The sequence below is a fragment of the Triticum aestivum genome, chromosome 3D, assembly GCF_018294505.1.
Source record: "Triticum aestivum cultivar Chinese Spring chromosome 3D, IWGSC CS RefSeq v2.1, whole genome shotgun sequence".
Classification (NCBI taxonomy): domain Eukaryota; kingdom Viridiplantae; phylum Streptophyta; class Magnoliopsida; order Poales; family Poaceae; genus Triticum; species Triticum aestivum.
This window is the reverse complement of record NC_057802.1, coordinates 420,478,728-420,497,984: the sequence shown is the minus strand read 5'-3', so window position 1 is coordinate 420,497,984 and position 19,257 is coordinate 420,478,728.

Here is a 19,257-nt window from a genome sequence, read left to right as displayed (position 1 = left end):
CTCATGTAAAGGGTACGACAGAAGCTTCTCCTTGAACCAACGCGTGAAACATGAGTTGTGCTCTCTGATTATATCTCCGTCCGTCCTCTATTGTCCTCGGTCATTGTACGTCTTCTCAATAAAGGTTTTGTGCTCTGCCACCCAAGGATTGACCACGTCTATGTGTTGTAGCGCGACTAGGTTTGCTCTTTCAAAGTCGGCGAGTCGACCCTTGAAGTCGACGTGCATTTCGCGGTGACCCTCGCGGTGACCCCATCCAGCGAGTCTGCTGAGGTGCCTGGTGACGGGCAGACCAACGGGGTTCTCGATGCCTAGATAATTCGTGCAGTAGGAGATGCACTCTTTGGTCAGAAAGCCCTTGGCTATGCTTCCCTCTGGACGTGACATGTTGCGAACGTATCCTTTGATGACACCATTCATCCTTTCGAACGGCATCATGATGTGCAGGAACGTCGGCCCGAGTTGGATGATATCCTCCACAATATGGACCAGCAGATGCACCATAACGTCGAAGAATGCGGGCGGGAAGTACATCTCAAGCTCGCATAGTATCACCATGATCTCTTCCTGTAGCCTTCTGAGTTGCCTCACGCCAACCGACTTCCGAGAGATGATGTCGAAAAAGTTGCATAGGCCAAATAGCGTTTCACGGACGTGCGCGTCCATGATCCCACAGATTGCAACTGGAAGTATCCGCGTCATCAGCACGTGACAGTCGTGAGACTTCATCCCGCTAAACTTCTGCTTCGCTGAGTCTAGGTATCTGCTTATCTTCCCCGCGTAACCGTAAGGAAGTTTTACTCCTACGAGGCAGGTGAAAAACGACTCGATCTCCTCCTGACTTAGAGTGAAGCACGCGGGAGGGCAGTCATTTCCGATCTTCTTGGCCTTTTTGCCTTTGCGACGACTTTTCGTGTCCTTCGCCTCATCATCATCATCATCATCATCATCATCATTAGCGTGAAGCTCCTCCCTAATGCCCATTGATTTCAAGTCTGCCCTTGCCTTCGGCCCATCTTTGGTCCTCTCTGGCATGTTGAGCAGGGTACCAAGTAGACTCTTGCACACGTTCTTCGTGATATGCATGGCATCAAGGCTGTGAGGCACACGGAGGATCTTCCGATACGGCAAGTCCCAGAAAACAGAACTCGTTTTCCATACCTTCAGCAGCGGCTCTGGCGCCTTTCGCTTCTTTCCCGGTGTTGGGCACTCTTTCCAATTTTTCAACAGCTCGTCTATTTCCTCGCCGCTCCTTGTACGCGGGCGTCTTAGGGATTCGGTTTCACCATCGAACAGATCCTTGCGTTTTCTCCATGAGTCATCGTCGCGAAGACACCTTCGATGTCCTATGAACACGGTTTTCGAAGACCCGGGATCTCTATCTAGCTGGCGATACGTTGTGTCATCCATGCACCTGACGCATCCAGAAAATCCGTGGACCACCTGCCCGACGACATATCCGTAACCGAGATAGTCGTGCACCGTCGTGAGCAGTGCGGCTCTCATAGGGAAATATTCTTTCTCTGCGGCGTCCCACATATTGGCTGGCATTTTCCACAGTATGTCTAGCTCCTCTTTCAGCAGCCCCAGATACAGATTGATGTCGTTCCCTGGTTGTTTCGGCCCTTCAATTAGCATACTCATGTGAATGTAATTCCTCTTCATGCACAACCAGGGGGGAAGGTTGTACATCCACACAAACACAGGCCAGGTGCTATGTGTGCTTCTCTGGCTGCCAAACGGATTGACTCCATCGGTGCTCGCGCCCAGCACGATGTTCCCTGGATCGTCCCCAAATTCTGGGTGTTCGAAGTTCAACGCTTGCCACTGGCTCGCATCCTTAGGGTGACTCAGCATCTTGTCTTTTTTATTTATCTTCGGATCATTTCCATCATCTTCTCGCTTCTTCTCCTCCCTATCCACGTGCCAACGCAGGAGCTTTGCTACCTTAGGGTCCGTGAAATACCGCTGCAGACGAGGAGTGATCGGAAAGTACGACACCACTTTTCGATGAGCTTTCTTCCTCTTCTTGTATCGAGTGACGCCGCACACCGGACATATGGTAGACTCCGCGTGCTCGTCCTGATAAATAATGCAATTGTTCATGCACACATGGTATTTCATGTGCGGTAAATCCAGAGGACACCCGATTTTCTTCGCCTCCTCGAAACTGGTCGGGCACTTGTTCCCCTTGGGAAGACGTTCGTGCCAGAATGACATGTTCTCGTCGAAGCATGCGTCGGTCATTTTGTGTTTTACCTTCATCTCCAGAGCCATGAGCGTTACTTTCAGGCAGGTATCCTCGGGCCTGCATCCTTCATACAATGGAGTAACCGCGTCTATCTCCAGTTGATCCAGCTTGGCTTTCTCTCGGGCGGCAGCTCTTGCGTTATCCATCTTCTTGAGAAGAAGCTCTTGAATATGAGGGTCCTGCACCCAGCCCATCGATGGTCCATCATTGTCTGCTCCAACATCTTCATCTTCATGATCATGCCCTTCATCTTGATCTTCCTCATCATCATGTCCAGCATCTTCTACATGATGACTGTGTACTGCATCTACTTCATGATCATGTCCTGGAGATTCTTCGTCTTCTCGCCCGCCCTCGCCGCGATTGTCTTGCTGCCCTTCCTCATTTCTTGCCCGACCCCCATGGACGACTTCATAATCATCTTCATCACCTTGCCACTGATAGACATCCATGAAACCACGCAAGAGCAGGTGGTCCCGCACCTGTACGGAATCCGGGTCCATAAGGCTCTTCAGCTTGCATCTTCGACACGGACATCTTATCTCCGTCTCGTTCTTTTGAAGCATCTCGGCCTTCGAGGAGCTCATAAACCTATTCACGATGCCTTCGGTCATCGTGTGGACCATGGTCGCCTGCGGGGTAGAGCAAAATGACATTTTAGAACCCAAAAAAATTTGGCATGACTTTGCCTAAAAATAGGACCAAAAAGAATGCATAGTGCCAAATTCTCGCCGAAACGGAAATGAATCAACATTCCGGCAAAATATTGGCACCTATCGCATTTCAAATACCGGTACCTGCAAACACAAACATATGCAACACCACAAACATATGCAACACCACAAACATACATAGATCTAGGCCATAAAAAGTGTGTACGTTGTTGGAGGGAGAAAAAAGTAGATCTAGAACATAAAGAAAGCTTTCCCCTTACTTACCTATCAAAAAAAGGAAATTTAACCACTTAATTTGGGTGAATCTATGGTGCAAATGAGGTGAGGAGGGGGCAGCCGAGACCAAGCTTGGTAGAGGTGGAGAGAATGAAGTGGGGAATGTGAGTGTGGTAGGTGGCTGTCCAAAATATCTAGCTGCTCCTAGGTTACCAATGGCGCACCACCTAAGAATGCACCATTAGTAACCAGGGTTACTAATGGCGCACCTGGTGCGTGGTGCGCCATTACTAGTTTTGAAAAAATATATAAAAAAACATGTTAGTACACTACTAGGAAAAGGCCTACTAGTGGCGCACCAGTTTTGCCTACTAATGGCGCACTACTGGTGCGCCACTAGTACCACGCCACTAGTATTAAATACTAATGGCGCACCACTGGTGCGCCATTAGTATCTGGTATACTAATGGCGCATCACGCCGTGCGCCATTAGTATAGACCAACATGCGCCATTAGTGTGCCTCCCAGGGGGCGATATTTACACATGTGCTTTGCCATACTAATGGCGCACTGCGGGGTGATGCGCCATTAGTATCCTTTGGCATACTAATGGCGCACGTTGGGGTGATGCGCCATTAGTATGTATATTAGGGATTTTTTTCTTTTCTGATATTTGCACAAATTACAAAATATATTATTGGACAGAATATAGACAGCACCACACAGCAACAGCAGATTCATCGAATACAATAGAAGATTAGTCTCCGAATACAATTCATCATATTAGTCTCCGAATTCAAAAGACCGAACAAAGATAGAACATTACAAGTCTCGAGACCGCGAGTAGCGAGTTTGTCTTCACATTACAAGTCGATATCGATCATCTAAACTACCATCACATAGAAGAGAGCTGCGGTCATCACGATGAGCATCATCGCGATGAAACTGGTCTTCATCCGGTTCCTCCAACGCTCCCTCCTCTCTCCCGCTAGATAGCGCGCGTATCTAGATTCCGCCTCCGCCCTAGTGGTGTACCCTTTGTAACTGTTACCGCTGAAACGGTGAACCTGTCTCCGACACTCCTCCCAGTCGTCGTAGACTCCGGGAACCTTACCCTTGTACACGACATACGACGGCATCTCTATGCACTAGCCAAACAACAGACAATACATAAGCAATATATAAGTATGCAACAAAAGGATCGGAAGAGAAAAGCAAGACATTAATAGCACGATTCATGGTCCTACTAATAAATAGCATCGATTACATCTAAGTTGAACGACTGTCCAAACCAAAGAGACATACAAGTTCATTAAAGTTTAATTACAACATGAGCTAATCGATGTTTCAGAACTACACATAGCATCACTACTTTCGACTCGACTCATGGGACCGGAGCGTGGATGAAGCCGCCGTCTGTCGTGATGGTCATGAAGTCGCGGGCGTTGTCAGCCTGCATTTGTAGCGTTGTGTCTATCTCACTGTTGGACGGTTGATATTTGAGGTAGAACTGCCCCGAGGTACGAAGGACATCTTGATGGATGATTTCTGCAAACTCCGACTGGATGCGAAAGAATTCTTGTCGGATGTCCGCGTCCTGGATTGCCGCCAAGCTTGCGGCCCAATCTTTGAGATTATTTGGTAGCAGAAGGTGATTATGGTCCCGTACGATCGCCCGCATGTGATGGAGGGCGTAGTAGGCATCCTTCTGACCGCCAGGCGGCTGCTTGACGCAGGGGAACGTCGTATTGTGGGTGAACACGTGCCTGCCGTACCTACGAGCTGGCCTCTTAAAGGTGCCTCCAGATGCGGCGTAGCCGGGGAGAGCATCATCAAGAACTTTCTTGATATTTGTGTAGTCTATCTTGGAGTCACGGTCCGGGTCGAAATACGTGGCCATGGAATATTTCGGGCTTAAGAGGATGAGTGTGCAATGTGTGTCACTGCACAGAACACGGAATGTTAGAAAAAAAAGAACGATCGAAATCTAAGAAATCATATGTTACGGGGCGGTTAGGGGATGACTTACTCGGGAAAGTAAGGCACGAGGAAGTTATCCTTATCTGGGTTTGCCAGAATGACGCCTTCGAGGTGTGAACTCGCGACTTGCCGGTCCCCAGCGCTGCCCAAGATCTTGGCACGCATGTAGAAGGGGTCGACTATCACAATGTCCGGGGTCTTGTCTCTAATGATCCGCATCTCCATACTCAGCGAAAACAGCCGAACGAAGGTGTAGTGCAGCGGATGAAGGTTAAACATAGCAAAGATGTCATCAAACCGCAGGACGATCGTACCCCCGACGGCGCTATCCACAAAGCCCTTGCCCTCTGGCACCTTGGCCACGAAAACCGGGTATGCCACATCATTCTCTCTGAGACGCCGCTTCTCCAAAGAAAGAACACTGTCATGCAGACTCCGCATAGCACCGGTTGCAGCATTGAGCATATTTGTCGGTAGCATCGCCCTACCCGCCACATGCACCCTCCTCGAGATATCCTTAGGTGAAGGTGGCCCGTCCTGAGCACGGATCGTACTCGGTGCCGGCTGGCTCGCACAGGCGCCCTTGTTAGTCTTTCGTTTCCGTCCCTTCTTCCTGATCTGCTGTAATGGGATCGAGTTCTGCTCACAGACCGCCTTCTTGAGCGTGTTGGGGCTGATAATATTTCGCACCTCAGCTATCTGAGGCTCGGTGAAGGCGGCAGCTGGAGGCGTCTCCTGAGAACTGAACGCCAGACGACGCCTGTTGCAATTGGGTTTCTCCGCCGTACCAGCTAGATCGCGGTCGTCTTTTTCAGGGTTGGGTTCTTGAGAAGGAGGCCCGCAGAACTCGTCACCGTACCCATGTTCGGCAAAGTACTTATCGACGTTGGAAAATGTACCGTCGTCGTTGTCGTCGTCGTCCGGATCCTGTGCCATATGCATGTCCGGATCCTGTGCCATAGGGATGTCCGGCATGTCCGGTAGCGTTGCGGCGTTCTTGCCATGGCTTGGCGCTGGCACGACTGGCGGTCTTGTCTGTGGGGTGGTGTCCCCCGCCCCCAAACGAATCTGGCTCTTCGGCCAAAGCAGGGGCCAGCTTACGCAGGCGCTGAGGGTCATCACATCATCTTCGTCGGCCCCAGCGGGTCGAATCGGAGGTAACAACTCGTCGCAGCCTGGCAGCACCCGAACCAGTTCAACCCTATACAAGGTGGGTGGCATCGGATTACCGTGGAACACGCGGTTGCCCGGTTGAACGATTCTGCCCTTGGCGACATCGACCAACTCGCCGCCCACGAAGTGCAGGAGAGTGCAAGGAACGTCGGCGGCGCCCTGCGAAAACATGTAGGGCGTCAGGGATGCCCAGTCAAAGGCAAGGAGATGAAGTCATCGGCCGAGAGGCTTAGTTACCGTGATGCCGTCGAGCTCGGCTAATGTCGAGGCACCGCCAACGGCGGGCGTGCAACTGACGGAGGGGCCGCTTGCTGGCGAGGTGCCGGCCGGCGTACACCCGGGTGCATTAAGCTCCAATGCCCGTGCCGGCGCCGGAGACACGAATACCGCCTCCGCCGGAGACACCAATGGCGCCGTCTGCGCGTTGTGCGAGTTGCTGGCCGTGAAGCTGGGAACCGGGGGAGGCCCCTGTTGGCCGCCCGCAATCCACGTCGTCAGCCCCTGAATCAAGGTAGGCACAATGGCGGTGAGCGTCGTTCCCAGTTGTTGTTGCACTTGCTCTTGGACAATCTCCGGAATCCGCGCCACTTGTGCCTTGAGTTCTTGAACCTCGCGCGACTGGCTTTCCGAGCTGGTCTTTTTCTCCTTTCGCCCACCAGCGGTATAGTATGACGACCATTTTGTGGACAAGCCTTTGCCGGCCACACGACCAGCTGACGACGGCTTACTGAGCTTATCCTTGTTTTTCATTACGTTCAACGCCCTATTTAAAGGGGTGTCAAAAGGGGAGCTCTGAGACGACCCCGCGCTACTGCTTTCAGCCTCCTGCGGAAGGAATGTGAACCATTTAGAAATTTGGCTTCATTAATTAGAATGCAACCATATGGAGCTAATTACGCGGGGGTGTATTCCTTACCAGAACAAGCTCAAGCGCCCTGGTCTTCGGATCCGTGGTAAGCTCCTTTGTTACCGGGTCCTCCTTGTACCGGGCCCTGACAAAGTTCCTGGTCTGCTTGTCACGGAATTTCTCGAAGCGGGGCGGTAGGCCTTGCTCGGCACGCTCCGCGTCCTCCTTGTCCCATATAGGCTCCGCCACTCTGTAACCGCCGGGACCGAGTTGGTGGACCCCTAAGTTCAACTGCCGCATTTCTTTCCCCCACTGACTTGATTCGGAGGTTGCGCTGCTCTCGCACTTGATCTTGAACTCCTTGTAGTCATCTTCGCTCATCAAAGGATATTTCGCCTTGATCTTCTCATAACTATCACCTTTTTCAATCATTGCCTTCACCGTGCTTCTCCATGTAGACAGGGCCGTGCTCATCCTCGTGAGGGCGGCACTGTTCACTTTATTCCCTGAGAGGCGTGTGTTTGCAAACTCAGCGGGGAACTTGTATCGTTCGTGCAGCTTCGTGAAGAGGAGGCTGCGCAAATTCCCTCGGTCCTTATGCCTTAGGTTCTCGGTGTTGATCGAGACGGTGCTCCGGAGAATGCACCCGAGCTGAACCGAGTACCCCTTGACTACTTGTTTGGGCGCCGTTGGATGCCCGTCGGAGTTCACTTCAGTAAATTCCTCCTTGACGGTGCCGAGCACGCTCGGGCGCCGGTCCTTCCGTTGCCTCTTCGGTTGGCTGCCATCTGTGCGTGCGCCGCCATCATCAGTGGTGGCATCCTCGGCGGCACCATCAGTGGTGTCATCCCCGACGCCACTAGGGGTTGTGTAGTCAGGATCGGTGTCTTCCGCGGCGTCGTCCTCATAGCGGTGAGGTTCTTCCTCCAGCTCCTGGGACAGCTCCCAGAATTGCTTGCCGCCCGAACCGCCGGCCTCATCGTTGTGGGCCATGTTTCGCTCTAAATAGGAAAAAAGTTTGGTCAAAAAGTTGGTTATTGTCAAGGAACAAGATCTCTAAGTTGACCAAATAACCTAATTCTCGAGGAATGTCGCCAAAAAGTTGGTTATTGTCAAGGAACAATTGAGAGATGTTTGTGATATTGCCTAGGTGTTTTGGGATGGAACCTGTTAGTGTGTTGTTGCTAGGTGTTGTGGGATGGAACCAGTAGCTTCCTTGCAACCCACAAAAGACAAAGGAAAAGGGGTGAAAAGGGGGAGATGGTTAGCTTTGATGAGCAGGCAGCATCTTCCTAACCCCCTTCTTCTTGTCTCCTCTCACTATCTCTCTCACACACATGGCAAGCAAGGGTGTCTGAGTGTGTGAAAAAATACTAAACTAATCCAACCACTAAAGCACTAGATCACTACTATTGGTTGATGTCAAGATACATGCTGATTAATTTTTGTTTCGGTTGAGAATCGGGCACCTTCTAGGTCAAGAAAATTGGGCATGACCTTTGCTAATTTTCTTGACCTAGGAGGGCCCCAATCTCAACCGAAACGGAAATTAATCAACATTTCAGGAGAAAGGGGTAACGAAGTGATGGGGCAAATGTGCCAGGCACCACAATGTGATCACAGAAACAAAGCAGCACCACTGGTGTTGGATTCACAGTGTAAATGATGGATGAAAAGGCCACAGACCATATGGTCCTCTGCTTTCATATGGACAAAATAAAAGTTCACATGAATGGCTACTTGACTGAATGGTGCCAGGTAAACAACCCAAAGTCCACTAGCAGATCCAAGATCTAATTCTATTACACACAACATAGCAATTTAAGAGAATTAGAATAAGGATAGTAGGAAATGAAAAAGAATTATGCTCAAAGAACAATGGTAACAGCAAAATATTGAAACCTTTGGTAAGCATTATATTACAAAAAAACAAGATATGTAGTACTATACAATATCCATAACCAGAAAACAAGACATGCATATTCTTAGGCAGAGTAAAATAGTCCTGCATTCTTGGCAGTTGTCAGAGCGTGTAAACCTTCCGCCGTTTGGTTCTACAGGAAATTTCACTACCAAAACTAAGGGAGAAACAAAACAATGCAACAGAAATGAAAGACCATGTGGATTTTCTCAGAACTTTAAGCGCAAATGTCAAGAGCACAGAGTACACATTCTCAAAGAGAAGTTCAGTTCTGCAATCGACAAACCAGACACTTTAATTTTTTATCAAGGAAGGGTTTACCCCTCCGATTTCCATTAAGAGAAACCAACAGCAAACTACAAGAACCAGTTATCTTACAAAGATAAAACCAAAAGCTACTTAGGAACCGCACCAGGCAACACAGCAAATCCCGCAAGCCGCAAGCGCAAAACCCAACAAGGGGGGAATTGCTTCGAGGCGGAGGATGCAACCATGCCCTGCTTGACAGACAAACCAGACACATGATAAAAGAAAACCAATATAGGTTCTGCCCATACTCCTGACGGTGGCGCGACCCTCTCTAAGATGTCCATCATAATCCATGGGCAGCTTGCTGTGAGATGCTTGAATCCATCAGTCTCCTTGACATGCATATTCTTGGCAGAGAAAAATAAATCTAGGCTTTCTATATGTGCCACTCAGACAGGATTTCAGATTGCACAACTTTCTGTCCCTTACTATCTGGCCAGATTCTAATTGCCCAAATGTTAAACTTGTTAATTCTTTTTCCTTCTCTTTTCACCAATGCACACATACAGAATGATCCATCCATGTCTCGAACTAATGGTCAGAGCTCAGAACAGTGTGTCTACAACTGGTAAATTGCAGTACAATACATTTGTTATATGAATTGGTGGTTCTGATCTTCACAATTAGAAAGAGCTATCCTAGAGAGATACATGCTCCTAGAGAGATACACTATCCTGGGCAACAATGCAGCACACAAGAGACACAGAACAGGGCAACAGGTCAATGGCCTGCGGGGTGGTGCTGCTGGAGATGCTGTCAGGAGAGGTACCTGGGCGGGCGCGGCCGGTCGCCGGAGGGGTCGGTGTCGGGGTTGGGGTCGGGGTCGGCGGCGGCGGCGGCGTCGAAGGGATGGATCGAGGGCGTCCGAGCTCGTCCGGGTCCTCGTAGTCGAAGAGGAAGATGGCGGCGGTCCTCCTGGGCGCCTCGGTTGGTCGTTGGGAGGCCGGCGGCCACGTGCTTCGCGGGTCGGCGCGGGGGCGGCGGCGCGGGGGAGCTGCAGTGGTGGGGGGCGGGGGCGCGGGGGTGGCGGGGGTGGAGTCCGGCGGGGGTCGGGGTGGCGGCGTCGTGGGTCAGGTGAGCGCGCGGGTGGACTGGCGAGGGAGAGGGACGAAGGGGATCTGGCGAGGGAGAGGGAGGAATTAGCTATGGGGGAAACTTACTAATGGCGCACCCCGAAGCGGTGCGCCATTAGAATGTTTTTTTAGATAGCAATGGCGCACCCACGATCGGTGCGCCATTAGTAATCTTTTTTTATGTAGCAATGGTGCACCAGCCAGAGGTGCGCCCTTAGTAATCTTTTTTTTATATAGCAATGGCGCACCAGCCAGAGGTGCGCCATAAGTAATTTTTTATTATTATTTTTTGTTGCATCTAATAATTTTTAGAAAATGAATATGAATATGAAACAGTAATAATTTTTTTATAAAAACAGTAATAATTTTTTAAAAATATCATCAAATTTGTTATTTGAAAATATTTATGAATATGAAAAAATATCATCAAATTTGTTATTTGAAAATATAATCAAATTTGTTTTTTTTTTTGCAATTTTAGTTGCATTCATTTGTGACGGTGGAGCGGGCCGGGGAGGGTGCGGGGGGTCGTCGGCGGCGGTGGAGCGGGCCGGGGAGGGTGCGGTGGGTCGTCGGCGGCGGTGGAGCAGGGGAGGGTGCGGTGGGTCGTCGGCGGCGGTGGAGCGGGGGAGGGTGCGGGGGTCGGCGGCGGCGGCCGGTGGAGCGGGGTAGAGGGTGCGGGGGGTGCTCGGCGGCGAGGGGGACCGGATCTGGCGAGGTGGGATAGCGATCGAGATGGAGGGGGATCGAGATCGAGTGTCCATGAAATTTAAAAATATTCATGAGTTCAAAAAGTGCCCATGAAATACAATCGAGAAATGAAGGCTACAATTTAAATACAATCGATCTTAGCTAGCTATCTGTTCACAATCTTCTTGCCCTTATTTTTCGTAAATGGAGTTCTTCTCTTGAACGGACGTCCTTTAGGTAGGGTGGTCCTGCTTCTTCTTGTGGTGTATGCTGATACTTCATCGTCGTCGTCATGTTCCATCTTCGGGTCGCCGTACTTGTCGAAGTCTTGCTCATTGGCGACTCCATCCATTCCGATGATCTTCCTTTTGCCTCTCCTCACGACAACACGACTGGGGCTTTGACGGGTCGGTAATGAAGAAGCATTGGTCCACTTGGGAAGCCAGTACCCATGGCTCATTTTTCGCGGTGACGTTCGCGCCTGCGGTCTTGGATTTGGCTTCGGGTATAACCATGGTGGTGAAATACCGGTCTTCTTTTATGACGCTCTTGGCCCATCTGACACGGAACATCGGGACCTTCTCTCCAGCGTAGCTCAGCTCCCAGATCTCCTCGATCCTTCCGTAGTATCTGTCCTTGTCGTTACCGGTGTAGGATTCCATCGTTACCCCGGAGTTCTGATAACCATCGCTCTTCATGTCCTTGTCCTCGGTGTAGAATGTGTAGCCGTTGATATCGTACGCCTCATACGTCATCAGGTTGTGCTCGGCGCCCTGTGACAAGGCGAATATGAGTTGTTCTTCCGCGGAAGAATCCTCATGTAAAGGGTACGACAGAAGCTTCTGCTTGAACCAACGCGTGAAACATGAGTTGTGCTCTTTGATTATATCTCCGTCCGTCCTCTGTTGGCCTCGGTCATTGTACGTCTTCTCAATAAAGGTTTTGTGCTCTACCACCCAAGGATCGACCACGTCTATGTGTTGTAGCGCGACTAGGTTTGCTCTTTCAAAGTCGGCGAGTCGACCCTCGAAGTCGACATGCATTTCGCGGCGACCCTCACGGTGACCCCATCCAGCGAGCCTGCCGAGGTGCCTGTTGACGGGCAGACCAACGGGGTTCTCGATGCCTAGATAATTCGTGCAGTAGGAGATGCACTCTTCGGTCAGAAAGCCCCTGGCTATGCTTCCCTCTGGACGTGACATGTTGCGAACGTATCCTTTGATGACACCATTCATCCTTTCGAACGGCATCATGCTGTGCAGGAACGTCGGCCCGAGTTGGATGATATCCTCCACGATATGGACCAGCAGATGCACCATAACGTCGAAGAATGCGGGCGGGAAGTACATCTCAAGCTCGCATAGTATCACCACGATCTCTTCCTGTAGCCTTCTGAGTTGCCTCACGCCAACCGACTTCCGAGAGATGACGTCGAAAAAGTTGCATAGGCCAAATAGCGTTTCACGGACGTGCGCGTCCATGATCCCACGGATTGCAACTGGAAGTATCTGCGTCATCAGCACGTGACAGTCGTGAGACTTCATCCCGCTGAACTTCTGCTTCGCTGAGTCTAGGTATCTGCTTATCTTCCCCGCGTAACCGTAAGGAAGTTTTACTCCTACGAGGCAGGTGAAAAACTGATCGATCTCCTCCTGACTTAGAGTGAAGCACGCGGGAGGGAAGTCATTTCCGGTCTTCTTGGCCTTTTTGCCTTTGCGACGACTTTCCGTGTCCTGCTTCGCCTCATCATCATCATCATTAGCGTGAAGCTCCTCCCTGATGCCCATTGATTTCAAGTCTGCCCTTGCTTTCGGCCCATCTTTGGTCCTCTCTGGCATGTTGAGCAGGGTACCAAGCAGACTCTCGCACACGTTCTTCGTGATATGCATGACATCAAGGCTGTGAGGCACACGGTGGATCTTCCAGTACGGCAAGTCCCAGAAAACAGACCTCGTTTTCCATACCTTCAGCAGCGGCTCTGGCGCCTTTCGCTTCTTTCCCGGCTCTGGCGCCTTTTGCTTCTTTCCCGGCAGTGGGCAATCTTTCCAATTTTTCAACAGCTCGTCTATTTCCTCGCCGCTCCTCGTACGCGGGCGTCTTCGGGGTTCGGTTTCACCATCGAACAGATCCTTGCGTTTCCTCCACGGGTCATCGTCGCGAAGCCACCTTCGATGTCCCATGAACACGGTTTTCGAAGACCCGGGATCTCTATCTAGCTGGCGATACGTTGTGTCATCCATGCACCTGACGCATCCAGAAAATCCGTGGACCACCTGCCCCGCGAGATATCCGTAACCGAGATAGTCGTGCACCGTCGTGAGCAGTGCGGCTCTCATAGGGAAATATTCTTTCTCTGCGGCGTCCCACGTATTGGCTGGCGTTTTCCACAGCGTGTCTAGCTCCTCTTTCAGCAGCCCCAGATACAGATTGATGTCGTTCCCTGGTTGTTTCGGCCCTTCAATTAGCATACTCATGTGAATGTACTTCCTCTTCATGCACAACCAGGGGGGAAGGTTGTACATCCACACAAACACAGGCCAGGTGCTATGTGTGCTTCTCTGGCTGCCAAACGGATTGACTCCATCGGTGCTCGCGCCCAGCACGATGTTCCTTGGATCCTTCCCAAATTCTGGGTGTTCGAAGTTCAACGCTTGCCACTGGCTCCCATCCTTAGGGTGACTCAGCATCTTGTCTTTTTTATTTATCTCCGGATCATTTGCGTCATCTTCTCGCTTCTTCTCCTCCCTATCCGCGTGCCAACGCAGGAGCTTTGCTACCTTAGGGTCCGCGAAATACCGCTGCAGACGAGGAGTGATCGGAAAGTACCACACCACTTTTCGAGGAGCTTTCTTCCTCTTCTTGTATCGAGTGACGCCGCACACCGGACATATGGTAGACTCCGCGTGCTCGTCCCGATAAATGATGCAATTGTTCATGCACACATGGTATTTCACGTGCGGTAAATCCAGAGGACACACGATTTTCTTCGCCTCCTCGAAACTGGTCGGGCACTTGTTCCCCTTGGGAAGACGTTCGTGCCAGAATGACATGTTCTCGTCGAAGCATGCGTCGGTCATTTTGTGTTTTACCTTCATCTCCAGAGCCATGAGCGTTACTTTCAGGCGGGTATCCTCGGGCCTGCATCCTTCATACAATGGAGTAACCGCGTCTATCTCCAGTTGATCCAGCTTGGCTTTCTCTCGGGCGGCAGCTCTTGCGTTATCCGTCTGCTTGAGAAGCAGCTCTTGAATATGAGGGTCCTGCACCCAGCCCATCGATGGTCCATCGTCGTCTGCTCCGCCGGCATCTTCATCTTCATGATCATGCCCTTCGTCTGCTCCGGCATCTTCCTCATCATCATGTCCGGCATCTTCTACATGATGACTGTGTACAGCATCACCGTCGTGATCATGTCCTGGAGATTCTTCGTCTTCTCGCCCGCCCGAGCCGCGGTGGTTGTCTTGCTGCCCTTCCTCATTTCTTGCCCGGCCCCCATGGACGACTTCATAGTCATCTTCATCACCTTGCCACCGATAGCCATCCATGAAACCACGCAAGAGCAGGTGGTCCCGCACCTGCCCGGAATCCGGGTCCGCAATAAGGCTCTTCAGCTTGCATCTTCGACACGGACATCTTATCTCCGTCTCGTTCTTTTCAAGCATCTCGGCCTTCGCAGAGCTCAAAAACCTATTCACGATGCCTTCGGTCATCATGCGGACCATGGTCGCCTGCGGGGTCGAGCAAAACGATATTTTAGAACAAAGAAAAAATTTGGCATGACTTTCCCTAAAAATAGGACAAAAAAGAATGCATAGTGCCAAAATTCTCGCCGAAATGGAAATGAATCAACATTCCGGCAAAATATTGGCAACTATCGCATTTCAAATACCGGTACCTGCAAACACAAACATATATGCAACACCAGAAACATACATAGATTTAGCTAGGCCATAAAAAGTGCATGTGCATGTTGTTGGAGGGAGAACAACATAAAGATAGCTTCCCCCTTACTTACCTATCAAAAAAGTTAATTTAACCACTTAATTTGGATGAATTTATGGTGCAAATGAGGTGAGGAGGAGGAGGCAGCCGAGACAAGCTTGGAGGAGGAGGTGGAGAGAATGAAGTGGGGAAAGTGAGTGGGTAGGTGTGGCTGTCCAAAATATCTAGCTGGTCCCAGGTTACTAATGGCGCACCACCTACAAATGCGCCATTAGTAACCCTAGTTACTAATGGCGCACCTGCTGGTGGTGCGCCATTAGTAACCCTGGTTACTAATGGCGCACCTGCTGGTTGTGCGCCATTAGTAGTTTTGCAAAAAAAATTTTTATAGTAGTGGCGCACTATGAGGTGCGCCATTAGTATGTTTGGAAAAATAAAATAAAAATTTGTTACTAGTGGCGCACCGTGTGTCTGGTGCGCCATGACACTAATGGCGCCCCAGCACATGGTGCGCCACTGCTATATAGTAGTGGCGCACCACATGTCTGGTGCGCCATTAGTGGCCATTTCATCTATAGCCCTTTCCCTAGTGGTGGTAGTGGCGTACCAGTGGATAGTGCGCCATTACTACTATCCCCTGGTGCGCTACTACTAACAATTTTTTTATCTTTTTTTTTCAAAACTAGTAATGGCGCACCACACACCAGGTGCACCATTAGTAATGTGGCCAATAATGGCGTACCTATATCTGGTGCGCCACTGCTATATAGCAGTGGCGCACCACATACATGGTGCGCCATTAATGTCCATATTAGCTATAGCCGTTTTCCTAGTAGTGCATATTCCTTTGACTATGAGATCATGCAACTCCCGGATACCGGAGAAATACCTTATGTGCTATCAAACGTCACAACGTAACTGGGTGATCATAAAGATGCTCTATAGGTATCTCTGAAGGTGTCTGTTGAGTTGGCATGGATCGAGATTATGATTTGTCACTCCGAGTATCGGAGAGGTATCGCTGGGCCATCTCGGTAATACACATCATAATAAGCTTGCAAGCAAATGACTAAGGAGTTAGTTACGAGATGATGTATTATGAAACGAGTAAAGAGACTTGCCGGTAATGAGATTGAACTAGGTATGCAGATACCGACGATCGAATCTCGGGCAAGTAACATACCGACAGACAAAGGGAATTACGTATGTTGTCATAATGGTTCGACCGATAAAGATCTTCGTAGAATATGTAGGAGCCAATATGGGCATCCAGGTTCCGGTATTGGTTATTGACCGGAGAGGTGTTTTCGGTGTCAAAACCGGTGGCTCTCGGGTAGGGGGTCCCGAACTGTGCGTCTAAGGTCAATGGTAACAGGAGACGGGGGACACGATGTTTACCCAGGTTCGGTCCCTCTTGATGGAGATAATACCCTACTTCCTGCTTGATTGATCTTGATGAATATGAGGATTACAAGAGTTGATCTACCACAAGATCGTAATGACTAAACCCTAGATGTCTAGCCTGTATGATTATGATCGGCTCTACGGGCTAAACCCTCCAGTTTATATAGACACCGGAGGGGCCTAGGGTTGTATAGAGTCGGTTTACAGAGGAAGGAATCTTCATATCCGAACGCCAAGCTTGCCATCCACGCAAAGGAGAGTCCCGTCCGGACACGGGAGGAAGTCTTCTGTCTTGTATCTTCATGGCCCATTAGTATGGCCCACGTCACACAACCCGGACGCCCGAGGACCCCTTAATCCAGGACTCCCTCAGTAGACCCCGAACCAGGCTTCAATGACGATCTGTCCGACACGCTGATAGTCTTCGGCATTGCAAGGCGGGTTACTTCTCCGAATACTTCAAAGCATCTGATCCGAAGAGTTATACTCGGCTTTCCATTTAATGTCGTACCGTTTGACTTCTACGCCTCCATTGCTTCAGCGTCCACATGTCAAGCGAACACGAAAGGTCAGAGTATTTTTTGCACATAACACCCTGGCCGTGTAAGAAAGGCGTCTATTTAAATGGATTGGATCTCAGATGTCATACCACACCTGGTGAAAAAAATCCTTAGAGCCTGCTAGGAGAAACCATTCAAACATGGCTAGCGCTCCCAGTTCTTCCTCCCGTCCCCATGGCTCCGAAAAAGGTGATTGGGAGAAATGTTCAGTATCCCATGACCAGCTGAGTAAGCTTCAAACACAGGGATTCCTCCCCCCCCGCGGATCTAGTCCCCGTTCGGGTGGTATTAACCTCTTCGCCGGCGAAGCCCTGGCGGAAAATTTCCCTAATCCAACCAGGGGGGAGCGAGTGTGCTTTGTATCCTTCTTATTAAGAGGCGTCGGGTTTTCAATCCACCCCTTCCTCCGAGGTCTCCTGGAGTACTATGGCCTCCAACTTCACAATCTCACTCCGGCCTCCATCCTGCACATCGCGGGATTTGTCGCTCTTTGCGAGCTGTTCCTGGGCTGCAAGGCCCATTTTTAATTATGGAGGAAGCTTTTCTGCCTCGTCCCTCGTACCCAAAAGGGATCTATATTCGAGGTGGGCAGCGCCGAGATATGGCGCATAGCCGGGACCAGATACCCGTCCGGCACGGCGAAGAAGGCATCCGAAGGGTGGCCCTCGGAGTGGTTTTATATTGAAGATGTCGCTCTCCCCGACCCAGTCCGAATGGGCCTTCCCGAATTTTCCAGAGCTCCGTTGAGGAAACGCCACAGCTGGCGTCCTCGGAGCCTCGAGGAGGAAGATAGCGCAGAAGTCCAACAATTAATGGGCAAGATAAGGACACTTGCCCAGTCCGGATTATCAATAATCGAAGTAATGGCGACTTCCATAGTGCGAGGTGTTCAACTGCTCCAATTCAGAGGGCTCCCTATGTGGCACTACAATGGGGAAGATGATGTCTCTCGCTGCGGACGAAAGGGTCCGGACACCCTTGCCGCCCTGGCCACAATATTGGCCGATCTGTATAAAGGGGAGAAAGAGGAGTTCAGTCGTCTTAAGCGCCGAGAGGGATTTTCCATGTACAATCCTCCTAACTGGGTGAGTTTTAATCCACACCCTACTCAATCCTCTCCCCGAGTCATGTTTAACTGATATCAACCCGTCCATCTTTAATAGGAATGGCGGATGGTTATCGCGGGGATCCATAGCCCCGCTCCACAGCCGGAGGATCATAACCGGGACCTCGATCCCGGATTCAAAGAAGATCCAGACATATTTGTAGAGCTCAAGGATGGAGTTTTCTACCAGGCGAGCTATGATGGCACAGAAGTGGCCATCATGGCTGATTATCCCGGCCTCCTTCCTGCCTCATATGTAAGTAGTCAGGAGACATTTCCTCCGAAGGAGCTTCCTCATTATGCCTCACCCACCACACTGTCTTGTGCTCCAAAGGGGAGGCACTCGGCGCGTCATATTGCACCAGAGGCGTCTCAGAAGAGAGCGGCGCCAGTGCCAGGCGGGTCTTCGAAGAGGAAGGCAATGACAACACGGCCGAACCTTCATCAAAGAGGTATGGCAGTCACATCGAACCATGACATGTTCGCTGTGTTTTATCAGGAAGAGCGTTCGCCGGACTGTGTCCGAGGAGCCTGCCGGTCACGCCCCCACCAATCAGGTTCCAGACCCTGCTTCTAGGGCGGGGGTGGACACGGGAGTAACGCCGGATTGTCCTCCTTCAGAGGATTCGGATAATGTATCCGACACGAACTCTGAAGTAGAGAGCGCCATGAATCATCGGTGCCAGAGGGCCGCTCTTCGCGACCCCGGCTTTACTAAAGAGGCGTTCGACGCCTTCAGCTCAGCTGATGCGTACATCTGAGCTGCTCGAGATGGGCTTACCAGAGCCACTGACCAGCATTTGAAAGATATGCGGGTAAGTACACATTGTAATCACATACCAGTAGCCCCCAAGACTTGAAGCAGTTGAAACAACTGATTTAAGGATCATTGTATAATCAGGCACTCACAGAGAAGAACAACATGCTATCGCATGAGCTGGAAAAGTGCCGGACTCAGCTAGCTGTTGTTACCGCCAAACTAGAGAAGTCCAAGGAGGCACCGCCTGGTAATGTTCCCCTCCATCCAGAAAAAATATAATCATATACCAGTAATGTTAATACTGTTGCATTTCCCATGACAGGATCATTAGATCAACTGAAGGTCGCGCAGG